Source organism: Sturnira hondurensis, unplaced genomic scaffold, assembly GCF_014824575.4.
Source record: "Sturnira hondurensis isolate 20B ecotype Veracruz unplaced genomic scaffold, ASM1482457v3 Scaffold0001872, whole genome shotgun sequence".
Classification (NCBI taxonomy): domain Eukaryota; kingdom Metazoa; phylum Chordata; class Mammalia; order Chiroptera; family Phyllostomidae; genus Sturnira; species Sturnira hondurensis.
In genome coordinates, this window is record NW_028074503.1 from 6096554 (window position 1) to 6124537 (window position 27984).

At 41.7% G+C, this 27984-nt stretch overlaps 1 protein-coding gene and 1 pseudogene across 1 annotated transcript in view; one reads left to right on the forward strand and one right to left on the reverse strand.

The window, feature by feature from the left end:
* KCTD1 (potassium channel tetramerization domain containing 1) overlaps positions 1-27984 on the reverse strand; it is a 186369-nt gene that overhangs the window by 108194 nt on the left and 50191 nt on the right. The window lies entirely within an intron of this gene.
* LOC118977343 (60S ribosomal protein L36-like) lies at positions 572-907 on the forward strand (annotated as a pseudogene).

Here is a 27984-nt window from a genome sequence, read left to right on the forward strand (position 1 = left end):
ACCTACAATTTTCACAAAAATACTGTTTACACAACCCAAAACCAAGATCATCAAGACCTTACTTCCTTAAATATTTATAGGATTTTAAGTAGGACATTTTAGATTATTTTCTTATCAGAGCATTTGAAAATGTATTCTCTACCTATTTCCTGTGTACTCACTAGGCATCATGGACAGGTCCCACAAAGAGATGGTAACCGAAACTCCGAACACAGCAGAAGCAGCGAAAGTGGGATTATCAAGCGGGAAGGAGTGGAGGAGTTAACAAATATAACGGGCCAGCTCAGGAATTTTTAAATAATTTTTCCTTCAACAGAACCGCCCCCCCCCCAGAAAAACGAGGTAAGTAGGATGTAAAGGCAGTCAAATAATCATTGCATTTAAAACCATTACACTGTAGAATAATACAAGTAAAAATGGAGTAATTAACGTGATCCATTGAGAGCTTAATCAAGGCCAACACTCTGGCCCCTGTTAATTTTAAGTAATTGCTGCTACTAACACATTTTTTGAGAGTGAACTCTATAGCACGGAAGCAGTCCATCGCAGCAGCCATTGAGGACCAGCAGGGATGGCCGTGCGCTACCTCGTGGCAGTGGGCCTTGTCACGGGCTGCCAGGTGACCGAGAACGTGAGCCAGCCAAGGCACAGTCGCCACTGCCGCAGGCACCTCACCAAGTGCACCAAGCTCATGCGGGACATGATCCGAGAATGTGTGTGACTTTGCCCCCGGTGAGCAGCGTGCCATGGAGCTGCTCAAGGTCTCTCAGGACAAGAGGGCCCTGAAGTTCGTCACGAAAAGGGTGGCCCACACATCCTGCCAAGGGTAAGACAGGGGAGCTGAGCAATGTCCTTGCAGCCTTGGGGAAGGCAGCAGCCAATAAGGACTGAGCCCAGTCCCCTCCGTATAATAAAAGGTGTTCAGAAAGGGGAGAGAGAGAGAGAGAGAGAGAGCGCGCGAAAACAAACAGCCCTCATATCTTCTTGTGTTATACTGACCTTTGTTGGTATTGCGGAACAGTCTAAAGTTGCATTCCTAATGAAAATAAACTGTTGTTTTTCTTTTCTTTATTTTTATTTTACATAATTTTTTGGCATGAAATTTGGTTTGGGTTAAGGGTAAGGGAGAGGAGTTACTGTTTAACCTTTAAAAGAGGCAGTTAACCAGTTAATTGATCGCACCTCCATTGCATAAGCAGCATTTCAGCATAAGGACTGAGCCGAGGCACCTTTAATAGTATGTAACTGACCTCTGTGTAGAGATTTAGAGTTCACAAAAACACTTTCATACGTATTATCTCACCTAAACTTCACAGCAAAGAATGGGAAAGTGCTGTTATTATTCCCCACTTGGCAGATAAGGAAACTGAGGTAGAGAGCCCTTAAACAACTTGCCCCCAAATTATTTAACCCAGGTATTAAGACATAGGGTCCAGCCCTCACTGATGTGGCTCAGCTGGCTGGCTGTTGTCCTGCAAAGCAAAATATTGCCGGTTTGATTCTAGGTTGGGACACATGACTGTGTTGTGGGTTTGGTGCCTGCCTGGGGGTCGTTGTAAAGGCAAGCCATCGAAGGCAACAGATTGATGCTTCTCTCTCTGTTGCTTCTTTTTCTCCCTCTCTACCTCCCTCTCTCTAAAAAGAAATTTTAAAAAAAGATACAGAATCAAGAATTGGATGCAGAACGTCCATCCCAAATCCTGTATTCCTTCACTACACTAAGGCTACCACCTAAAAAATAAAATAAGATTGTACCACCCCAGGGGCTCTGAGAAATAAGCCTAGAGCTCTGAGCAGAGCTTCACTCAGTAACTGATAAAAACCCACTCAAATCCCTTCCTGACAACTCACAGCTCAAATGTCATGGAAAAAAACACTTCCTACCTCTCTCCTCTTTCTCCCACCCCCGACAGCTCTTCTATTCAGACTGTCAGATTCTCCCTGTAAAGCATTTGGGGCTCAGAGCAAGGAGGGAGGGAGCACTTTGCCTTGATTCTCATGGCAGTGACAGCAAAACCGGTAAATTAATTGTTGAGAGGGAAGTAGGGGTACAGGTTATTCACAAAGAGCAGATAATCCCCAATTCACCTCTGGTTAGAAAGTATCTCCCTCTAAGGTGATCATAACCCTCTCCTGGCTCAGATCTGAAGTCACCAATTGGAATTTAGTTTTAGACAAAAAGACACATCTCTTATAACGGGGGTCAAACTCATTTTCACCAGGGGGGCCCACATTAGCCTCCCAGTTGCCCTCAAAGGGCCGAATATAATTTTAGGACTGTATAAATGTAACTACTCCTTAACAGTTAAGAGAGAGCTTGGCACTGCCACTGGGTAGAAAGGGGCCCGGGCAGATAAAACAAGGTGGGGGGCCGGAGTTGGCCTGAGGGCCTTGTGTTTGCCACCTCTGCCTTATAAAGTTATTCACCTCCAGATAATTGGAAGTAGTATATTGTCTGAGAAATTGAATTATCAGCAGTCAATTAACGGAAAGACCATGTAGATTTGGCGCCAAAGTCCAACCAAAGTCATGGGCAAGCCAAAGTTACGGGGGAAGCCAAGGGCCCATGAGTAAGAACAGATCATAGGTTTGCAGCAAGAACTTAATCTTCTTTGCATCCAAAAGGTCCTTGACTTCAATATTGAGAAAAGACTTGCATTAGTAAAGTCACCGCCCAATGACACAAATCAGGCTGTACTCACATGCTAGGTGGTACAGCAACTGAGTTCCAAACAGGGAGTGTTCTAAATACGCCTTAGAACAATCCAGGAAGGCTTTATGGAGGCAGGGGCCTGTGTGTTACCTTTCAGGAAGTGTTTACTTAGTCGTATATCTCACCCTGAGGAGTGTGCAGCTTCTACAAAGGAGGAACCTAATGAGGACATCGCTACCAGGGGAACCGGGATCTCGCCTGCGTGATTCTCCTTAATTTATTATGAGAACTCTGCCTTCAGGAAAATGATCCTGTCTTTCTGGACTTGAGTTCCTTCCTTTGAAAATAACTAAGTTGACTTCTTTCTCTACCATGAAAGAATTCTGTGGTCCCAGTGATTCGTACCCGGGGGACAGGAAAATGGTGCTTTAGTGGACTGAAATGAGGAAATTCAAGAGATGAGGAAATTAAAAAATGAACACATTCAGAGATTCTCCTTAGAGGGGGATTATAACTTTATTCTAAGAATGCTCCAGTCTTACTATGATCATAACTCTCTCCTACTTTCTGAGGACGTCCCCACATACCCTGAGTATATATATCTCCATTCCTCGGTGAAGGTGCCTAGTCATACTCTGGGTGTAACTTTGTTACTCTCTGAGTCTGCTCCAGGCACTTCCGTGATTCTAAGGATTTTTTTTTTGCTGGATGAAATTTCCAAATTCTTCACTTCTGTTGCTACTACTAATAAAATACATTTGCTGGTAAATATGCCTTGCATCTAAAATTCCTCAGTTTTCTTTTACAGAATGTGAGGGGCCCAACAGTAAATCTCCAAGTAACCACTGAAAACAGATCTTTCACTAGTTGGAGGACAAGGACTGGGTCTCATTTTTACATTAATGGGAACCGGGATTGTCCCTCGTGCCTATTAGACCAGTAAATATATCACACACTGAAGGACTGAATGAATGAAGTCAATGAATGAGAAAGTTCCAGTGCTTGAAACTGTGGGAAACTGCCATAGCCCTGAGAAAAAGAGACATAATCAAGAACATTCCATACTGCAGTCTTTACATGTGGGTGCATATTGCCCCGGCTGGTGTGGCTCAGTGGATTGAGCACCGGCCTGAGAACTGAAAGGCCACGGGTGGATTCCTAGCTTGGGCACATAGCTGGGTTGTGGGCCAGGTCCCTAGCTGGAAGCGTGCAAGAGGCAACAGATCAATATATATCTCGCACATTGGTGTTTTTCTCCCTCTCTTCCTCCCTTTCTCTCTCTCTAAAAAAAATAAATAAAAGAAAATTCAAGAAATTTAAAAAATATCTACAGCCGAATGACTGTTCAAGAACAAATAGCATTATATGTGGGTAGGTATTCTAGAAATACATATGGTGATTGTGAATATTAACTGGCCATCACAGCGTAACCCATTTCAAATAGACATTCCTTAAAAGAAAATCACACGGTAGCAAATGTAAGCTTTGCTAAAATGTACCTACATATTTAATGTTCCTTATTGCCTTTAAACGTGAAGTGTTTGGTATGGTTGCAAAGAATTACAAATGAACCCACTCAGTGAGTTTACTGTGTTAGAATACAAAGAAGTAGATGGTGCTTAATTCTGTATCCACTTTGAATTGAACCTCATCCAAATAGTAAAGTTTTTTTTATTACTGCCTGACACCATCACAGAATAACAGATGAGATTTCTCTTAGTGTGAGTATCTCAGGTATTCACGAAAAGAGAAGTTACAGGATGGTATAAGCAAGTAAAGATTGTGCCATGGCCCTATTGGTTTGGGTGGTATTTTTATTAGGGCCAGAGTTATCAGAATATGTACTATATTTCACTTTCAAGTACCATCATTTTTCAATCAATGAAGACAAATGTGTGTCTGAGGGAAGATCAGAATTATGTATGGAAGTTATTCCTCCAGTAATTTCACTGCAGATAAAATGAAGCGGTCTAGTGACAATAAGTACTGTTATGAAAATTGACCAGTGTGTGGGTCAGATGAGGTGCTTGGTTGCTTCCAGAAGGAAGAACCACAGAGTTGGGATTTGCAACGACACTGATGAGCCACTGGGAGAGGGGCTGCCGACACCCCAGTTTTCTTTCTTTAAAATGTTCTTCAGAATAACAGGCTCAAACCAACTGAAACATTATGGCTCAAACAGAACAGATCAAAGCCTCAGAAACAATACTTCTAAGCAACCAAGAGATAGTCAACTTATCAAATGCACAGTTCAAAACACTGGTAATCAGGATGCTCACAGAACTGGTCGATTTTGGTCGCAAATTAGATGAAAAAATGAAGGCTACACTAAATGAAATGAAGCAAAATGCACAGGGAACCAATAGTGATGGGAAGGAAACCGGGACTCAAAGCATTGGAGTGGACCAGAAGGAAAAAAGAAACAACCAAACAAACAGAAAAGAATGAAGGAACAAGAGTTCAAAAAAATGAGGAGAGGTTTAGGGACCTCCAAGACATCTTTAAACGTTTCAACATACAAATTATAGGGGTATCAGAAGGGGAAGAGGAAGAGCAACAAATGGAAAACTTATTTGACCAAATAATAGAGGAGAACTTCCCCAATCTGGCAAAGGAAATAGACTTCCAGGAAGTCCAAGAAGCTCAGAGAGTCCCAAAGAAAGGCCCCAAGGAGGAACACACCAAGGCACATCTTAATTACATTACCCAGTATTAAAATTAAGGAGAGAATTCTAGAAGCAGCAAGAGATAAGGGGACAGTCACCTACAAAGGAGTGCCCATCAGACTGTCAGCTGATTTCTCAAAAGAGACCTTACAGGCAAGAAGGGCCTGGAAAGAAGTATTCCAAGTCATGAAATCCAAAGACCTACATCCAAGATTGCTCTATCCAGCAAAGCTTTCATTTAGAATGGAAGGGCAGATAAAGTGCTTCTCAGATAAGGTCAAGTTAAAGGAGTTCATCTTCACCAAGCCCTTATTCTATCAAATGTTAAAGGGACTTATCTAAGAAAAAGAAGATAAAAAATATGAACAGTGAAAGGACAGCAAACTCACAGTTATTAACAACCACACCTAAAACAAAAGCAAACCAAGAGGACAGCTAGATCAGGAGCAGAGCCACAGAAATGGAGATCACATGGAAGATTAGCAACAGGGGAGTTGGAAAAGGATAAGGGGGTAAAAGGTACAGAGAATAAGTAGCATAGACAGTGGGGAGAAAGTAGACAGGGGAGGCCAAGGGTAGTGTGGGAAATGTAGAAGCTAATGAACTTATGACACATGAACATGAACTAAAGTGGGGAATGTGGGGGGGAGGGGGTGTTCAGGATGGAGGGGAATGAAGGAGGGAAATGGGACAACTGTAACGGCATAATCCATAAAATATATTAAAAATAAAATAAAATAAAATGTTCTTCAATCAACCAACCAACAATTATTTGTCCAGGAATTGTGCAGTGTAGTGCTAATCTCTGAGACACTAAGTAAAGTAGACCACAGTCTAAAAAAGAAGATGCCATTTTTGTTGACTACAGTAAATTCAAATTCAAGATGGTGCTTGTGTTTCGCAGATGAGGTCAAGCTAGTGTAGGGATTCAAACAGTATTGGAAAAGCTCGCATAAATGAAGGCCATCCTCAAATGTCTCAGGTTTGGAGGAAATTGTTTTATCTTAAAGATACTGCTAAGCTAAAGGTTGACTTCCTGAAACAGAAACCATGCATATGTACTGTTTGCTGATTCACAGATACCACCAGTTCTAACCCTATCAGACTCAGTGCCTGCTTTTCATAACTACCGTAATTTTAGAACTATAAGACACCATGGACCATAAGACACACCTAAGTTTTAGAGGAGGAAAATAGGAAAAAAAATTGTGAACCAAAAAATGTGGTAAAATATTTAATAACCTGTAACTCTGCTCCACTGCCCTCCCCCCACAGCAAGCCAGGTAAGCTATATTTGGAGTGTAAGATGCACCCCTTTCTTCTCCCAAATTGGGGGGGTGCGTCTTATAGTTTAAAAAATACAGTAATGCCTCGTAACCTCTCTTTACTGCCCTTGCAATGAAATTTATAGATGATATAATCTAGCTACACATACAAAGAGACTCTCAAAAATCATTAAATTGTGAGAATGAAAGTAGTCAAATTCATGGAAACAGAAAGTAAAGTAATGCTTGCTTGAGGCTGTGGGGTGGGGAGAAGAGGGACTGGGGAGTGTTTAACGGTAACAGTTTCAGTTGTGCAAAATGAAGAGTCCTGTGGATGGACACTGGTGATGGTTGCCCAACAAGGTGAGTGTACTTAATACCATGGAATTGCACACGTAAAATGGTTAAGGTGGTCAATATTCTGGCATGTCTACTTACCACAATTTTAAAAAATTATTATACTGATCTACTTGTGATATAAAAGAGAGATGAAGTGAAAGTAATTTTTCCCCAAATAATATGAACAACAAAACATTAGTGCTTGGGCACAACTCTGCTAGAAGGCATAAGGGGCTGGTGGCTGCTGGAGAATTCATCTTCTCTGTGGCCTTCGTGAATGTGAGTGATCTGATGGGCGTGTTTCCAGAGCAAGGGATTCTGGGAATGGCATTCATCAGATGACCACTGCACAGAACTTCTGAGAAGTTCTGCACAAAACAAAAGCACATTTTTCTCTTGGTATATATGGTGGTTGCATTTTTGGAAAACACAGCATATTTAGAATTATGTAAAAGGTAAACTGTGTTTATATGGAAAACAAAGTTGAATTCTTAGACAATTATAAGCAGGTTTTTTTTTCCTCACATACCTATTGGGTTGTGAAGGACACAGGGTAAGTCTTTGTGTTTCGAGACTATTCCTCACACTTCAGGGCATCTCACATCCCTGGCCTCTGCCCACCAAATACTAGGAGCCCCCCATAGTCATCGTGACTACCCAAGATTTCACGGTGCCCCTCCTTGAGAGCCGCTGACCAATGCTGACCGTACTTGGTGCTCCAGAGGCAATTGCCCACCGACTAGTGCTGTCTCGGGTTCCTCATTGCACTATGATTCCCTCATTCTTGTAACTTATAGTTTGCTTGTCTTTTATCAATCAGAATTACTAAATAATGAAATGACTTTCACCGTGTTAGCCCAATTAGCTGAAAAGCAAATAACAGAGAATCTTAAAGAGGCATTCCTTTTTTCTACTTTTATATAAGCTGACAAATAAATGAGTGGATGTCAGATAATGGTTCTGAAAATCCCTGGTGCGAGCTGCCTGGGAGTTCTCTTCGCTGCCTTTCAAGCAAGAGCAGGGTCCTGAAATGGCTCCAATCAAAGTGAGTCTGAGTTAACACGTACTTCTACCATGATCTTTAAACTAAAAAAGTTCATAGTGCTCAAGAATGCAAGTGCTTTGAGGGGGTGCTATCCTTTTCACATTTCTTACAGTGCCTCCCACGAAGCCTTGAGCACAGAAGTCACTCAATAAATATCTGTTGAAATGAATTGAATTGGCCCATGTAAAATATTTATGGTAACAACCAATATTGAATTAATCCAATACCCTTGCTTCCATACCTCTGGTTTAGATGGAGTTTTAGTGGGCTATATTTCACTTTCGAGTACATCACCACCTCACAATCAATGAAGGCAAACATGAGTCAGTTGTAGTGAAGATCAAAACCCTTTATGCAGGTTATTCTTCCAGTGATTTCATTGCAGATAAAAGGATGTAACCTGAAATCTGCAGACTAATTATGTCAGATAGCCTCATGTCATCATTTATTCATTCCCAGGATAAAACTGTTGCTCCTGGGTCTTACAAGAAACAAGTTTGGCTAAGGCAAGCAACCCCCAATTATAGTGATATCTTTGCTGTGGAAAAAAAAAAACAAACGTGTAATTAAATTTTGCAGGTGCAACAATCCTGCCACCACGAACTGTGGAGGAAACCTGTGAAATTATCCTGAGTAATTTTCTCTAGTGTAATTTGGAAATTAGCCCACCTGGAGACATAAACCCACAATTTCCTCTGCTATTGTCTTATCACATTTATCTTGTCTTAAATGCTGAGATTCCTGTTGCAAAGTGAAACACGTTTGAACACCGAAATCTCAGCAACAGAGTAGAATATTTCAGAAGTTTGAATTCTGGGCGCACTGACCTTCATGCTGGTTGTAAAGACCGTAAAACCAACAGAAAATAGTGGAGGGCAAAACTAACATGCCAGAAAAGCATGGCTGGGCCGTGGCAACTCGAATACTCGTGTGGACTTGACACGCTGGGGGCTGTGCCAAAGCCCGCCTTCCTGGGAAAACCACAGGCAGCCACGGCCAGCAAGCCAGGCTTGTCGACAGGAATTCTGAGACCCCCACAACCCATTTGTGACTTTCCTCTCCCCTTGTGTTTTCCGGGGTGAGGGAGGGGCCTGATCTCACCAGACAAAAAGCTGAGCCAGAAACAGTGTGCTCTGTTTTGTTTCTGCAAGTCCCTATCTGTGTGGCTTGGGGAAATGGCTTTTTCATTGGTTTGTTTGTTTGATGTCTAATTTTTATTCTGAAATGTAAAGCTCTTCTGAAGTAAAGTACAGTTGACATATAATATTGTATTCTCATAGATATGGAAAAACTGGTAATTGCCAGAGGGTTGGGCGGTGGGGGTATGGGCGGAAATGGCTTTCTTCGCCTCGGGTTTGCCATCTGTAAAAGGCGAAGTGTTTCCCTGAGTGCGCTGAATCTTCAAAGGGAGGACTCCCATCCATTATTCAAATATTTGTACATATTCTAAGCTGTGCTGGCTGATCCTGAGAGTGTTCCCCTATTTTCTCAGGGAGTTTGGATCACTCGAAAACTTGAGAATGTCGTCTTCCAGTCCCCCCCCCACAAAGCCTCATCGAATGCACCTATCATTTGACTGAGTATCGGGGCTCCTGAGAGAGAGCCAAGGGTTGAGGCTCTTGAGTCAGCCACGGCGACATTCGGTGTTACTGTGTTATTAAAATGACTTACTCTTTTTTTTTAATAAACATGTTTTTTTAAAGATTTTATTTAAAAGGGAAGGGAAGGAGAGACAGAGAGAAACATCAATGCATGGGTTGCCTCTCGTGCATCCCCCACTGGGAACTGGCCCGCAACCCAGGCATGTGCCCTGACTGGGAATTGAACCGCGGTCCTTTAGTTTGCAGGCCTGTGCTCAATCCACTGAGCTACGCCAGCCAGGGCTAAAACAACTTGCTCTTAATTCACACAAATACTTACACAAAAATGTCCACAGAAGAATACACTCCATGTGTGCCTTGACACTCCTATATCTGTCCTCCAACTGGATATCATCGCTTCCAGGAGGGCAAGTTGGCCTTAACTAACACTGGCCCACCCATCTCTGTAAGGGGAGGTGTCCCTTTTATTATAGCCCTCTGCACATACGTCTATCAGAGCACTTACCACTTTGCATTGTAATTGTGTGCTTATTGTCTTTTGAGCCATTGACTACAAATTCCTTGAAGGCAGAGATCGAATTGTTTATTGTATTTTTATCTGCGATTAGTATTGTACAAGGCACAGCTCTTCCTCCCCACAGGAATTCAGTATGTTTGTTAAATGGATGCATGGATACAAAAGTTTGTGTACCTAAATTAAGATTTTAATGTATTTTTGCCATTCTCTTGATTTCTTTAATTTATTCATTTCTATAAGTTGCCTTTAAACTTTCAATAATTATAGCCCTGGACAGGTTGGCTCTGTTGCTTGGAATACTGTCCAGTATATTAGCAGGAAGTTTGCAGGTTCAATTCCCAGTCAGGACACATAACTGGGTTGCAAGTTCGATCCCCACTAGGGGTGCGTATGGGAGGCAACTGATTGATATTTTATTTCTCTCTCTCTCTTTTCCTCTCTCTAAAATGGATAATAAAAATATCCTTGGATGAGGGTTTTAACAAAAGGGTTACAGAGGCTGCTGTAACCATTTCAAATAATTCAGAAGTACGCACAGAGTAAAAAAAAAAAAGAGTCTCTTTTCTACTCTTTTCCCCCAGAAGAACCCACTGTTAATGCCTTTTCTTAGTATTTCTAAACATATATTTAATAAATCAAAATATATTTCAAAAGATATAATAATGATATGTTAGGTATTTTCCTGTGTCTTCCCTTTTTTCCTACTGAATATGTAAAATATCTCATTCTTATTTTTTAATAAGCTCAGAATACATCTTTGTTCAGCTGTTCATATTCTTATTTGTTCCCTATAAAAATGTTCAATACACTGGCTTTAAAAGTCAAACAATGCGGAAAGTACACGTGTTCCCCTTGGCCATTCTAAACTTCAGCGGTAAATACGTGTAATTGGGCCTCGTTTTCCTGCTTTTGGCTGTTATCTCAACAACTCCAAATTACTTCTTGATTTCTCAACACTAGATAGTATCAGCTGATAGTATCTATGAACCCTTGATAAGAAAGTTGGGGAATTTGGTGCTTTTACTCAGCCTCTCTCTGCCATCCACCCCCTGGTTTTCCTTCTGTCCTCATGTCTCACTACTTCAGTGGTTACACTGTTGGCCCTATACGAAGCCCTTACAATTCTATTTGCCCCACAACCTGCAGCCAGCAGCTACTGGCCTCCTGCTGTGTGTTTGGGGGATGTTAGAGCATCTACACTTCCTTCTCCTTCCACTTCTTCAAACTCCTCTAAGTGGCTGTCATTGTCTATGTTTGTATCTGGGCTTCAGCAGTTTCCGTATTTTCTGTGCAATGCTTCTGCTTTTGGCATCCAGAAATTGGCTGAGATGTCTTGTCTGCCAATAACACCTATCTCGTTGTTAGAGTTGTTATAAACCAATTCTTTTTCAGGATTTCTTTTTCATGATCTTGATGGGGCTTGGGGAGATAGTAGAGACAAATTCTTAGCCTATAATCTGGGCTCTCCTGCTTCTCTTGAATGTGATTATTTCTTTCTGATAAATTGATTAGCATTTCTTAATTCTGATTGCTCTTAAATGCAATTGTGTACATGATTTGAATGGTTAGGAAGAATATACAGACTTGGCTCTAGCCAGTGTGGCTCGGTTGGTTGGAACATTGTCCTTTAAACCAAAACGTCATGGGTATGATTTCTGGTCAGGGCACATACCTAGGTTGTGGATTTGATCCCCGATGGGGACATGTGGGAAAGTCCACAGATCAATGCTTCTCTCCCTCCCTCCCTCTCTAAAGTGCATAAGCACGTCCTCAGATGAGGATAAAAAAGAATATAAAGGCCCTGGCTGGTTTAGCTCAGTGGATTGAGTGTGGGCCTGCAAACCACACGATCGCAGTTCGATTCCCAGTCAGGGCACATGCCTGGGTTGCAGACCAGTTCTCAGCAGGGGACTCATGAAAGGCAACCATACATTGATATTTCTCTCCTTCTCTCTCCTTCCCTTCCCCTCTAAAGATAAATAAATAAAAAATCTAAAAAAAAGAATATAAAGATCTGAAAACTGTCACTTGTGATTATTACCTCCCTGTCATCATCGCCTTCAACTTCCTATTCACTCATCTCTACTCTGCTTCCTAATAAACACACACCAATAGCAAGTTCTTCTATAAATAATGATGTAAAATAAATAAATCACTTTTACAGACTTTGATAGTGTAATATAATTTAAAAAATACCTGAACTGGCATTAATGAAAATATAGTTATCCTGAAGTTAGAACTCTATCGAGGAATCGAAATGGTTTGTATCACAAACTCTGTAATTGTCTCTATTTGTTCTTACGTCCTATATGCCCAAGTAGTTAGTAAACTCTTTGAACAATTACAAAGAACTTTTGAGGCTGCATCTTATTCTTTTTTAAAAGAAATTTCTACGCAGCAAAGTGCATGTCATGTAGTTGACACTTGTTGAGGTTTGCTGAACTCAGCGGAATCAACTTGAGTTGCTTTGTTGCCGCAGACTGCGGGGCTTGATGCCATGGGAACAGCATGGCTTTACCCGTTTCCTACCTGGGTCACTGTATGAAGGAGTCCTCGAAATGCTGACAGACTCCCTTCTGGTCATAATTATACATGACTCCTCCTCCCCTTCTTGGTATGCCCATATTAAATACAACAGGGAAACTGATTCAATTATAGTGGATGCCTTCCCCTTTCAGTTCATCAAATTACACACACAGCACTTCTGTGGGGCTATCCAGTGTTAATTCTTAGTCCTGGGAAGCACGAACAGGGTGCCAATTACTTAGGAAGTGCTCATTAGGAATTAGAAAGCAAATATAATTACCACATGCCAATTGTATAGGAAATAAGAATGCTTTTCAACAAAGCTTATTTTATATGCCTCATATATCTCCCACAGGATCTGTTCTCACCCGTTTGTTTGTGTGTTTGTATGTTTGCTTTTACTCCACCAAATACTGACTGCATATGGAAGACAAAGACTTAAGGACTAGGAAACGTAAGACTGCAAATTCCGGGTTCGTCTCACTCCATTGTGTCTGCAGGATGTCGTTGTGCCCTTCATAGGTGCTCTAAGCATACTTATTAGATCCTTTTAATAACTACAGTGGGAAGAAATTTAATGGTTTTTGAATGAGGGCTTTTTCTTGCCAACGCACACACATAGCAGCACTCAAAGGCCTGGATGTGCTAGGGTGGTACTTAGATGTATAAAAACGTTTAGCTCTAGAAATACTTTATGATCAACAATCTGCCCCACCTCACTCCCAACTGCACAATAGGCATAAATAAGGTTCAATGTGACAATGTGACTACAAGACCAAAATGCCCCTCTCCTAGGCTGGTGCTCTCTAATCTCCATTTATGCCTTATAAGTGCTTGTAGCCATCCTGCACGTAAAGGCCTCTTGCATCTGCCCCCACTTCTCCCATACTTACTGCTGTCCCATGCACTGGGCAATCACAATGTTTTTGGTGATTGGTGATTGTGTGTGACCTTAGGAACGAGCTAAATCGGCAACTATTTTGCAGATAATTATAGAGACAACTGTACATTTTTCAAAGACTGTCATCTGGAGTATTCAACCTGATTAGATAAAGTTTACTTAATGTTTTCTGTACTGCTTGCTCTAGGAAGCTCAATGTCCTTCTTAGTTGTGTTTGACTTAAAATACAAATAATGTGTAGAAATAGTTTTAGGAAAAATCAATTTTTCATAAATTACATGCAACATTCAGAAGTTATTTCCCGCCATGAAGATTTCATGTTTCCATCCCTTGTTAACATGGAGAAACATTCAGTAAGGATAAAATAGTTTAGAAATGGCCAAATCAGAGCCTGAGAACAATAGGTAGGCACCGAAGTATTTGCTTTTGATTCTTTAGCTGGAAAAAGAAAACCAAAGCAATTTCTCAGCTTCAGAGTAAAAAAACAGCAAATAGGTATCTACCTATGGGTGTTTCAGGCTCTGCTTTGGCCATTTCTGAACTGTTTCATCATTGGTGCTTCGTTCTCGGGAAATGGAAAGGAGCCTTGTTTATCCTGAGTCATGGAGAAGTGCAGACAGAGAAGAAAGTAAGAGCGGCCCCACATTTGCCTCTATCTATCCACTTGGACGGAGGTGGTGACCCACGGTGACCTGGCCCTCACTGATTCTGTCAGAGGCAGATATGTTCCATCTACGTCCCATCTACAGTAAGCCTTCCCATGCTTATGAGAGTTCAGGCTCCACCTGCCCACTGTCATGTGGATGAATTGCAAAGAGAGGTGATTCATTCTGCCAAAAAATACCTACTGAGCCTGGATCTAGGCTTTGGGAATATATAGTGAGGACGGCAGGCAAAATTTCTGCCTTCATTCTCGTGGGGGAGACAAATGACAAATGCGTAAACATCATGTAATATCAGGTGTCCTGAGTGTAATAAGGAAAAACAAAGCGGGGTTAGCAGACAGAGCTGATGACCCAGGGACAGGCACTGTGGGGTGGGAGGGGCTTGTTGCTGGTAAGGGCAGAGCCTGTGATGCCCCGAGTCTGTGAGGCTGGCTGGGTGAGCTTGATTCTGGAGTGAACCTGGCACCTTAATCATTGAACCAAATCTACATTTTGGTAAAGACAGGACACATTGTGATAATCTACACTCCAGGACAAAGAGTGGCTGGGATCAGGTCTTTTTTTCTGCAGTTGAGAATGTGATTTGTTAGTGGTATTATTACAATAGCGGTTATTACTGCTGTTGGCCTTGGCAATGAAATTCCTGTTGTTTCCTGATCTGATGCTAAAAGAGACCACTGAAACTCACATCTCGGAGAACATCAGGAAGGCAATACAGCAGAATGGAGCACAGCTGAGGTCGGTGAACTATAGCCCACGCGTCAAATCCAGCCTGATGTCTGTTTTTATTAAAGCCTGTTTTATATGGCCGTGGGGTAAAAAACTTTTGTATATTTTTAACGACTGGGAAAAAGGTAATATAATATTATGTGACATGTGCAAAGTATGTGAAATCCAAATTTCAGTGTTTATAAATAACGTTTTATTGGAACACAGCCACGCTCATTTTTTAGGTATTGTCTATGGCTGCTCTTGTGCTATGATAATAGAGTTGCATAGTTGTGTGCAGACTGAATGGCCCCTGAGACCTAAAATATTTATGATTTGGCCCTCTAAGAATGTCAGCTGACCCCTGAGAAAGACTATGGACTCAGCAAGGAACTGGCTATTACATTTAGGGTGTGTGCTAAAAAAAGAATACTATAGCTATGGGGAAAGAAAAGATAAATCTCTATTTGTTGCCACAGGAAGATGTTTGTGATACCGTTAAATGAAACAAACATAAACAATTGAGTGCAATACCCTTCGTCAAATATTCCACTGTAGCATGAGCCCCATGAGTGTAGCTTTGTTCCCTCTTGTGTCTTCAGTACCTAGAATCTTGGGACCCAAGTTATTGATAGGTATACTCTCAATAAATATTCATTGAGTGAATGTAACATCTAGGGAGCTATAAATAAAAGGCGTATAGGTTTGGCTATATAAAAACTAATATATATCTCTTAGTTTTTGCCTGGCAAGGTCACCATGAGTATCAACAGAATAATGATAAACCTCAAAAAGGCACCAAGGGTCTGCTCCCTAATGAGCTCCTACAGATCAGGAAGATGACCAACAACAGCCCAACAGGAAAGTGGGCGAAGAGTAGCAACAGGCAATTCCCAGGGCAGGAACGGCGAATGCCTCTTTAACAGAGGAAAAGATGATCAAGCTACTTATAAGGGAAAAACAAATTAAACTGAATGACACTATTTTTTCCACCTCTCAGCTAACGAGGACACAGGCATTGGGAGTGCAATTGGACAGGATCTAACCAAAATTTAAAATGCATATTCCGTTTGACCTAGTGATTCTAATTTTAGAAAGTCATCCTCTAGAAATATTTGCATTTGAAATGATACAATTGCATGGTTATTTATTGTGGCATTGTTTCAATCTTAAAATATTGGAAATAACTTAAATGTCCATCAGTAGGAGAAATCACTTGTGCAGCCTAAAAAATGCCACACAGCCCCAGGAATGCATGAGGCACTTTCTCACATATAGTTACAAAAGGATCTCCAAAGTGAAAAAGGCGTAAAACATATCAATGGCACGACATATTTCTTTTAAAAAGAAGAAGAGAAAAGGAATTACGCAGAGTTCCTTGCAGAGTCTATCTTTAGAAAAATACAGAAGAAAGCGGTAACAGTGGTTGTCTTTGAAGAGGGAACTATTTGGTTGGGGAACAAGAGGGAAGGGAGCTTCACGTATACTTCATGCCTTTTATTACTCTTAATATAGTAAATAAATACCATTAACATGCAAATTCGAAAAAATTTTGGAAAAAAAAGCCAAATAGACATAGCAAAAATCTGAAAGACATATGCAATTAACATTACAGGGAACTTTCCTTTTAAGTTATATATTTCTGTGTTTAATAATGCTTAGGTATAGCAACGGTGAAGTAAACCATAGAGAAGACAGAAGACAATACAAGTGAGTATGTGCTTCTGTTCATTCATTCAGAGCATAAGCCTGACTAGGACAGCTACTACCATCGCCACTCACCTAATATCTGTAACTTGGCTGCACCAGCTACTTTACTTTATGTAAATGGCACTCTCTGATGTACTCTGCCTTAGAGAATTCAAAAGCATTTGGCCATAAAGTTAAGTAAAAATGGGTAAAATGTTCTCTCATCTGATTCTGTCACCAGACAAATCTTGAGCACAACAAAGATGCAGGGAAGTCACTTCTTGGTCACCAGCTATTCTGATTGCAGGACATTTTCTTAACCGTTGTCTGAGACACTTTAAAAATATCCTTTTTGTTTAGGAAAAGTTGTTTAAGAGAAGTCTATTAAAATACAAAGTCAGCCCTGGCCAAAATGGCTCAGTTGGTTGGGTGTTGTCTCCCACAGGGGAGGGTCACCAGTTTGATTTCGAGGTCAGGGAACATGCCTGGGTTGTGGGTTCGGTTCCTGGGTGGGGTATAAGAGGCAACCAATAGATGTTCCTCTCTCACATCAATGTTTCTCCCCCTCTCTTTCTTCCTCCCTCCCTCCCTCTCCCTCTAAAAATAAATAAATATTTTGTAAACATACAAAATTAACTCCTAAGGACCTTGGGGGAAGAGTATGAGAATCTCAGAGTGGCATGTCATCTCTTGCTGCAGAGCACCGCTGCTCAATTTCTCTCCAAATTAATGCCAGGCTTACCTCAATTTTAAGTCTGGCTTGTTGCTTTGTATCCATGAGTTAACAACATTAGTCCAAAGGTCAAGGGACAAGTCTCACACAGTGGCCTCTGTATTTTCCAGAGGCCAGATGGGTTTGATGCTGGACTGGAAGGCTTTGTCTAACTTGAGGTCATTCTTGGTCTTTCAGGCCAGGATTCTGAGGCAACCTTGTGACTGGAGTGAGAGTCATGATGGGCCGTGAGCGTACTGGTAATACCCTGGACAGAAACTTCTCGGCATCAATTTACCTAGACTGTCCAGTACCAAAGCACTGGTTTTGAAATGGGGCTAGCACAGACTGAGATGTGTGCCGAGGTATAAAATGCACACTAGAGTTTGGAGACTTAGAAAAATAAAATATCTCATTAATCATGTTTTATACTTGAGGCCATGTGGACATTTGAGCTAAACAAAATGTGTTGTTAAGAATAATGTCATCTGTTTCTTTTGATGTTTTGCAGGTGGACGGTAGAAAATTAAAAACTGCATAGGTAGTTTTCGCAGGGCCTGGATACTGGCATCGCACTAATAAAGAATTGTCTAATGAGGAAAAACCCAGGTACAATGGCAGGAAGGCAAAAATGGGATTTCATTCAGTTTAATAATCCAAGTCAGAGCACTAATTACGCGTTTTACAACTATTATTCAGTGTTACATTTTATTGAATTACACCGTGTGACGCATCTGATTATTTTTTAAAAGCAAAATGGCCAAAATGAGGGCAATCTGCACCCCTTGGACAGACTGTTTGTGATAATTTTTAAATCTACTAAATTTGATTAACTGTGGCTAACACTTAAAAAGTACTTCATTTCACTGAAAGTAGATCATAAAGGCGTTAAATAAACAAACAACACTAGCAGAGTTTTGAGCCAGTAGAGTTTCCAGGAGCTTTGGAGGCTGCCCCGGCCGGAGGCGAGGGGGGGGTGGGGGGCAGAGGGCGGCGGCCGTGGCGGGGCTCCTGTCGTGGGGGGCACAGCGCGCTGTGCTGGGAAACACTAAAGCGCCAGAGTTCGGAGTCGCGGTTCTCAAACGTTTTAGTATCAGGATGTGTTTTATGTTCTTATATATTATTGAACACCCCAAAAAGCTCTTGTTTATGTGGGTTATATTTATCACCAGTGACCATTTAAGAAGTTTCAACTGAGAAAACGTTCCAGTATTTATTTTTAAACATATTTTAAACGAACAATAATAAACTGGTCATATTTGCATACATGACATACTTTAGTGAAAATAGTTATATTTTTCCAAACAAAAAGCTTAGTGAAAAATGTGGCCTTGTTTTCCATTTTCGAGGAACTTTTGAGGAACTCCAGGGGTCCCTGGAACATACTTTGAGAACTCCTGCCAGAGATGAGCTCCAAAGAATTTGTACTCTGTGGAAAACAGAGAGTTTGAACATGGTGAAGCTTATTGATTAATAAACAGTGGCTGAACATTGGCCACAGGGGCCAAGTACGAAGGGGTTGGGGTGCAGCATTGAGGGTGACAATGGCCTGGGCGGCAGGTGACATTAAAAACAGGGTAGCAGAGGTGTGCAAAACCAGTTTTCTTGACTGACGAGGAAAAGGTGGGTGGTGAGGGAAGCGCAACACAGAGAGAGAGGAACCAGCTGGAGAGGGACTCCAAGCTACAGGGAGTCCACATGAGATAGGAAACTGTGCGGAGCAGAGGGAGGTTCTGGAAGGTCCTTAGTCCTTCTCCTGTCCCCTGTTCAGACCCAGCTTGCTCTGAGGCATGGCTTCCGCCTCCTGGATTTCCAGGAAAAGTGGCAGGAAAACCACTGATTTAACTGTAAACAGTGAGTGGAGCTGGGTAAATAATGTCTGGTCTCGGGTTCCCTCCATGGGCCCACGTGTGGAGGAGACTGTACACAAAGGTTTGGAAGAGAGGCATGTCTGCCGGAGGCTGTGTCATAAACGAAGGCTCTGACTAGACCTGTGGCTGTGGGTTAAAGGGCAGGACGGCAACTGAGAGATGGGACGCAGACAGGGGCTCGGAGTCTTGGACCCTGCCCCGGCCATTTGGCCATACGAGGGCACTGTGAAGAGTGAAGAATAATAATTCATATTGAATGCTTATGATATGCCAGGCATTCTATTAAGCACTTTCCAAGAATGATCTTGTTTCACCTTCACAAAACCTCTATGAGGTATCATTACCTTCCACATTTTATAGGAACTGAGGCTTGAAGAAATTAAGTAACTGGTACAAGGGAACATAGGTGCAAGTGGTGGAGCCAGGCTTTGAACTTGGCGAGATGATCCTGGGGCTTTTATTCTTAAGCACTAAGCTGTCTTGGTTTAAGAAGGAAGGCGATGAGGTCATTGTTTCTTCCATTCCTCCAACTATTCCTTCAACGAATATTTGTGAACCACCCACTAGTGCCTCACAGGAGATACAAAGTGAGGTGGTTCCTTCCCTCGGAGAGCTATGTTTTCAACATTCAACCCTTACTGTTTGCAGAGCAGCCAACTGGAGGTGTCCTGAGTCAGGAGGAGAGAGTTGAGAGCAGCAGGGGCTGAGCTGGAGACACAGTTTTGGAGATATAACCAGGCCCCAGCCACGATGACAGAAGTTGACTTTAAGACAAATAATCCATGCTATCCCTTAAATGTTGAATCTAAAAAACAAAACAGCCCTGGCTGGTGTGGCTCAGTGGCTTGAGCACAGGCTGCCAACCAAAGGGTTGCCAGTTCAGTTCCCAATCAGGGCACATGCCTGGGTTGCAGGCCAAGTCTCCAGTAAGGGGGTGTGTGAGAGGCAACCCCACCTTGATTATTTCTCTCTTTCTCTTCCCCTCTCTCTCAAGGTGAATAAATAAAATATTAAAAAAAATAAAACAAAAAAAAACCCTACAAAAGCCCCTCCAACTCATAGAAACAGGGATAGAAAAGTAGTTGCCGGAAGCCGGGGCGTGGGGTAGAAAAACGGGAAGAGGCTAATGTGAGGAGAAACTTCCCGCACGGGAAGAACCAGGCCTGAGGACCTAGTGTGGAACGCGGTGAGCACAGTTGACAACACTGCATTTTGGAACTGAAATTTGCTGAGAGAGTAGAACTTAGGAGAACATAAATATGTGGAGTGATTAACGTGTTAATGAACTAGATGGGGGACTCTTTTCACAATGTATATGGATATCAAATCAACATGATGTGCACTTTAAATATCTTACAATTTTGTCAGTGATGCCTCAATAAAGGTGAAGAAGGAGACTTTGATTTCTTTTCTTAATCCTCATGTGAGGATATGTTTATTGATTTTCCAAGAGAGAGGAAGGGAGAGAGACAGAGGGAAACATCGATGTGAAAGAAACACTGATTGGTTGCCTCCTGTACACGCCCCCACCCACGTATGTGCCCTGAGCAGGAGTTGAACCTGCAACCTTGTGGTGTGCCGATGGCGCTCCCACCAACTGAGACACCCGGCCAGGGCAAGATTTTGATTTTTAAAAATTCTGAAGTAATAGGTAATTAAAGAAAGCCTTAGAAAAGTTATTTAAGTTATTGTTCTGGTCATCGATATCACGTATTTCTAAAAAAATAAACATTATGATAATATTAACACCAAGTGTCCAAAATTCTCAAGGGAAGCTACTCATCTAAAGCTTTTCTATTTGTTCATTAGATTCCTCGTAAGAGTGAAATCATATGGTATTTATCTTTCTCTGACTGGCTTATTTCACTTAGCATAATGTGCATGGGGACAGACTCCTACATGGAGAGCAGGATGACAGCTAGTAGGGCGGTATGATAGGGGTGGGGGGATTGAGCAAAAAGGAAAAAGGACTCATGGCCATGGACAATGATGTGGTGATTGTTGGGTGACCATATGGTAATGGGAAAAAATACAATAAAAATTGAATAAAAATGAAAGAAAAAAGAGTCTTTCTGACTTTAAATAAATACAAAAAACATGACAACCATGCTTTCAAAATATGGACTGTGGTGTAGTTGTTATTAGTCACCTACCAATAGGCCATTCCCTTCCTTTCCTGCTATGAAAATCCCAATTTTATTCAGTGTTTGGTGGTCATGTGTATCAAGAGAGGGTGGGCCCGAACCCCTCACTGGCCCTGGAAAGTCAATCTTGACTACTTTAAGCCCAGCAGGGTGATTTCATCCCCTTGCCAGTTCAGAAATGGGGACACACGGCAATTCTGGCCAGTGAGAGACGAGAAGTTTACAGGGGTAATGTGTGTGCTCCTGCTGGTACAGAGATGGGTGGGAAGACACAGCCCCTCTCCCGCATCCACCACACGTGACACCTGGGCCTGTGGCAGCCATCCTGTGACCGCGAGGGGAGCCCATCCGAGAAAGCAGAACTGAAAGGAGGCAAAGCTTTTGCTGCTGAGCTGCTGAATTAGCAAACCCTGACACAACCCGAGCTCTGTACTTAAGTGGCAATATGTTTTTCTTATTTATTATAAATGTATCAGACCATTTTGAGTCTCTTAGTATCTGCAATTCAAAGCACCCTAAATGGCATGTCACTTACATTGCTCTATCTACTTAGAAAAGTAGCTGACCGAGCAATACCTTAAAATGTAGTTGTTTTGTTTTAGTAAAACTTCTCCTAGAAAACATTAACTCAATTAGGCTTTCTTTTTTGCTAGTCTGGCACCATTGTACCTGCTGAAAAAAAGAATAGCTATTTGTAGAGCAATGTTAAAAGGTTACATGAGGCAGCTGCAAATATTCACTTATTTAGGTTACTATTTATGTTATAGACAAAAATGCCTGTGTGCATTTTTGGTATTTCTAAACCCAGAAATCTGGATCTATTATAGACATCAAATATAGCATTTTGCCATGGGTTCAATAGATTTTAACTAGGTCCTGTATTGTCCCTCTTACAGGGACTAATTTAAAAAGAGAACCATTTAAGTAATTTTTAAATTATTTTAATTTAATATGCAATATTAAATTAAATGTGCAAGAGTCCCGAAGGTAAACTCATTGTTGGTTTATTTGAGAGGCCCGAAGAGCTAATTACTGGTTATACACATGAAGGAGAATATAAAGATCAATGGTTATGATTATATAATGCACATGAATATACTTCGCAAAACTATATTATTTTCAAACTCCTTTAGTCATCTTTTAAGGGCTATTTTGTCCTCTTGCAGAAAAGGTAACTGAAGATAAAAGATACAGCATATTACCCAAGTTTTCCCAGCTGGTCAGAAAGAGACCCTGAACTGGGCTTGAACTGCAGGTCCACCTGACAGCAGAGCCCGGATGCACCCCCAAATCAGTCTAAATTGCTGGAATTACTCCTTTAACTTCACCATTGCCACCTGCCTGTGGAAACTGGTAAGTAGCGAACTACTCAAATGGTGAGCAGAGGAGTGGGGAGAAGTAAAAGACTTCTATAATCTCCATATCTAGTAATCAACTGTACAAATTCTCTAGTTACTCTAAAGCCCTGTCAAAAGAATTAAATACCGTGGGACAATGAATTGTTTTTCACATTCCTAAAGTCACAGATTTACACAGGAACCATAACTATTGGTTACTTTGTTACTCTAGTAACAAAAGGATTAACTTCTCAGTTTCTCTCTATTAAGAGTAGAAATATCTGCATTCTTAAAAACCGTCCTTTAAAACAATTCCTTCTACTACAAAAATGGACAGTTTTTTTTTTTGTTCCCTTTGCTAGAACAATAACTTAAAGTATCCTGCAACACTGTTTAGTTTCTCCACAAAGAGGTATATGAAGATCCCTTGGTCCTGTGAAATGGCAGAGGTACAAAAAGTATAAAAACCCAGCATTACATAGATACTTTAGGATTGTTCATTTATAATATCTCCACGGTGACTGTGTCGTCAAACTGTAAGGGTTTTGTGCTTGTCATTTTGTAGGTGGTGAACTGCACCTAAATGTTATGGGAGATTGGACCTCGGTTCAGCAACTTTGGTAATTGAGTTCTGGCTAAGAAAGAATTCAGAGCCAAGACTCAAATACAAGTAAAACTTTATTTAGAAAGTTACAGGGACAGAAGAAGTGAGCTGGCTGGACTGTGAGGACTCAGGGAACAAGTTACGGGGGCAAAACAAGGGCCCTTGGAGCTTAGGAGAAAGAGGTGAGGAAAATGCTCCTGGGGGAAAGGGGCGGGAAAAGGCTTGGGTGTGAGAGAGAGCGCCGCACTGGGTCCTGCACCTCGAGGATGTTTGTGTAGAGGTCTCAGGGGAGGATCCCGATAGAATATTCATCAGCTTTCCAGGTGTGCCCTTTCAGGGCTGTGTTCTCTACGGATTGGTCGGTGCCAGGGCAGGGGTTCATTAGTCGTTGCAGCTGGTCCTGAAATCAGCCATGGTGTCACTTGTCTGGTTTTGCTGCTTTTCTGGGCCTGGAGCTGAAACACAACTGAAGCCTACATGCACTTGATGAGGATCAGAACCTCATTGTTCTGGGGGCTTAATGCTTAGGGGCTACTCTCTACCTCCCTTGTTTGTTCCCCCTTGAAGCAGGGGTTCTAACCTTCATGGCTATCAATATGCCAGGGTAGAAAAGGTCAGGGGAGGGTCCGAACCTCATGATCAGTGACATATTAGGGGAGGAAAGGTTAATCTGGGGGTGAGGTCCTTGTTTTCCCAGTTTTTCTCATCGCTAGGCACCCGGGACCTTCCCCACTGGTGACCTTCTGTATCTGGCCCATCGTCCTTGCTATGCTCCTGCCTTCTAACTGCCTCCCACAATTCCATGCTTACCAACCTCTAGTTCTCTCCCCAGCATCTAGCTGAGGCTTCTGCCAGACAGGCTTATTACTCTACCTCTACTCCGATAAGCCTCTCAGAAACGTTTAGCATCCATGGTCCATCCAACACAAGCCCCGTGGTCTCTTGACCTTTTGTATTCCAAAGACGCTGATCACCATGCCACTTTAGCCCCTCACCCCCATGGCCACAACCCTTGACTTTATCTTCACTTGAAACCTCTTCGGCCCTGAAAGCTTAAACGCTGTCATCCCCTTTTCTCTGTGATTCTCTATTTTCTAGTTTTCTCATGGCTCTGGAGGCAGCTGATTTAATGGGCAAATAAAACACAGGTTTGGGGGCCAGAGAGAATTGGGTTTGAATAATGCCTCTGCCTCTTGCTGGCTATGTGACTTCAGGCAAATGACTTTATATTTCTAAGCCTCCTACTCCTTATTTGTGAAAAAAGGATGACAACACCTATTCTTTGGGATTGTAATGTGGTTGCAATCCTGAGACTCAAAGCAGCAAGCAGCACACTTAGTTGATGCTCCGTAAAGCTAATTTCTCCCCTCCTCTTCCTTCTTTCTAGTTCTTACACCTAATACCTATTCTTAGATCTCAAAGACAATGCTGGTCGTGTGACCCTTCCACTCTCATGCCCCTCTGGGCTTCAAGGTCAGTCATTTCATTCACTCTCCATTGGCCCTGGGATGTCCCATCACATGGTCTGAGTTAATACTTCATAGCTTACTCTTGCTCTCTGGCTGATGAGGGCATTCAGCTTATCCAGGAAGCCCTGGGCATTCCTGTTTTTGAAACTTCTCATTTATTTACGGAAGAATGGGGGACGGGGAGCAATAAAAGGAGAAGGATGGAGAGCATGGGGAAGGGAAAGAGAAGGGGTGAGAAGGAAGGAGGAAAAGAAATGTCAAAAAACTGTGGACTACTTAAATGTTTCTGTTTGGGGGAAATACTTTCTTCCTGGCCCTGAGATTCATTGGCATAATAAGTGGGCATTAGTCAGCAGGTGAGTCTGGAAGCAGAAAGTAAGCAAGACAGCCCCTCTTTTGTTTTCCAGGCATTTCCCAGTGATCCTCTGCACTAGAGTCTTCAAGGGTTGCTTCCTCCCCCTCCATGGGGGAGGGCCGGGTCTGGCGCTGCCAGTGATGGGGTGGGGAAGTTTGCCTAAGTCAGTATTAGGAAGCCCATTTACCTGCAGCTGACTGCTGCGTTCTCCAACAGAAGCATAAATACGCTTGTAAAGACCACTAAATAGTAGTAAAGGTTAAATATTAGCATCTGTATACTGACTTTTATTTCTTTAATGATTTTTAGAAGTCTGGTGAAGAGAAATAATTTTTAATGATTCCCTTAAAAATCGTAAAGTTCATTTTTAACAAATGCGGTTTTTTAAGTTGAAATGTAGTGCATTATGACTGTGCTTTTCACATGATGGAGAAACTGAAACAAAAATCACAATGTACCCGAGGCGGTGTGACCTGGGTGACCGAGGCACAAACCCTTCGGGTGAGTGTACTTCAACCCCGTCAGCGTAACCTCCTGATCCTGGGATGATTCATTGCCTGTGTTGTCTTGGCTAGCCTGCTGCCCACCCTGTTTGGTCAAACACCAGTCTAGGTTGCTGTTGTGAAGGTATTTTGGGGATGTGATTAACCTTTAGATCAGTGGACTCTGAATAAAGCACATTATCTTCCATAATGTGACTGGGCCTCCTTCAATTAGCTGAAGGCCTTAAGGGAAAAGACTTGAAGGAATTTTGCCTCCAGACTGCCTTTGAACTCAACAATACTACGCAACTGTTGGAATTTCTAGCCTGCTCACTTGCCCTACTGGCAGATTTCAAACAGGCCAGCCCTCCCAATCACATGAGTCAGTTCCTCAGTGTCTCTGTCCCTGTCTCTCCCTCTTTCCATCAGACTGGTTCTATTTCTCTGGAGAATCTACCTAACAAAGAAGCTACGTATAGCTGTATTTAGACATGAGGCATAAAGTCTAAAATTGGAGGCCCCTCATAAACGATATCAGGCCTGGCATAAGGGTCTTCCCCTCTTGCCCCACCCCATTCCCATGATAGGTCCTGAGTATGACTATACTCATTTCCATCTTCAATTCAGCCCTCAGTTTCATTAGGATTCCTTCCTTCTTCTCTGGTGTGGCAGAACCCACTAGTGTATTGCCAAGAACCTTTCTCCATTGTTTGGTAGAAACAGAATCCTCGCTCCTTAGGTGAACACTTGGCCATCTGGAAGAGACTCCATTTCCCTGTAGGTTATATTGTCATGTTATGACATCTGCCTGCAAACAAGATGTAACAGGAGCTGTTCTGTACAGTTTGGGGGCACCGTTCTTCCTCTTTCTTGCAGGCAGAATGAGGACGTTATGGCTGGATCTCCATGCAGTGGCCTTGGGAGGAGCAGCCACGCAGCGCAGAGGAATCACGAAGAAGACTGGGTGCCGGGACTCCGGCATCCTCACCTACCTGAAATCACCACCACCAGATTTCTCAGGCTTTTATCTACTTTTCACGAGACCCTCAAAATTCCAAGGTAAACGTGTAAAGAAACCTAATCCTAACTAGTGTACCCAGTAAGGAATTTCTAGCTTGGGAGTTCAGGGACTAAACAACTCAGACTTGGAATTCGGGTAGATCTACATGTGGGTTCTCTCTTGCTTTGAGGAACCGCTAAGTTGGTTTCCAAAGCAGCTGCATTTTATATTCCCACCAGGAGGGTAAGAGGCTCCCAATTTCTCCACAGACTCACCAACACTAGTTACTGTCTGTGTTTTTGGTAGTACCCATACTGGTGGGTATGCAGTGGTATCTGGTAGTTTTGATTCTCATTTTCCTAGTGACTAATGGTATCAGACATCTTTTCATGTATCTATTGGTGATTTGTATATCTTCATTGAAGAAATACCTATTCAAATCTTTTCCCATTTTTAAATTGGTTTATTTCTCTTTTTTATTTTGTTGAGTTATAAGAATTTTTAATATACATTCTGGACACTAGTCCCTTCTCTGGTTATGATTTATAAATATTTTCTCCTATTTTGTGTTCCTTTTACTTCCTTATGATGTCTTTGGGAGGAAAAAAGCTTGTAATTTAGATGAACTCCAATTTACCTATTTTTTTAGTTGCTTGTGTCTTTGTTATCATAGCTAAGAAATCATTGCCAAATCTGATCTATTTCTGTTTTCTTCTAAGAGTTTTATTGTTTTGGCTTATACACTTAGCTGTAAGAGTTAACTTTTATATATGGCAATTTTGCATTTTGTGTGTGTGTGTGTGTCAATATATATGTGTATATATATAATTTTGCATGTGTTGTGAGGTAGGATATCTTTTATTTCACTTTCTTATCATATTCTTTTGCATGTGAATACCCACTTGTCAACAGTTTCAGTTGTTGAAAAGACTATTCCTGCTTCGTTGAATTATTCTTGCCCCCTTCAATTAACTGTGAATATAATGGCTTATTTATGGCCTCTCAAGTCTGTCCCATTGATCTGTCTTATCCTGTGTCAGTAGGACATTGTTTTGATTACTGAAGCATTGTATTAAATTTTAAAATTGAGAAGTGTGAGTCTTCCAACTTTATTCCTTTTTTCCCCCGTGATTATTTTAGCTGTTCTGAGTTCTTTGCATTTTCACATGAATTTCAAGATGAGCTTGCCGATTTCGTAAGCAGCATGATTTTCATAGACATTGCATTGACTCAACAGATAAACTGAGGGAAATTTTCAGTCAGGGGTGTTTTTCCATTTATTTGTTTTCTTTAATTTCCTTCAATGTATTTGTAGTTTTCAGTGTACATCTTACATTTCCTTTATTAAGTTTATTCCTAGGTATTTCATTCTTTTTGATACTACTATAAATTAATTGTTCTCTTAATTTTATTTATAGATTCTTCATTGCTAGTG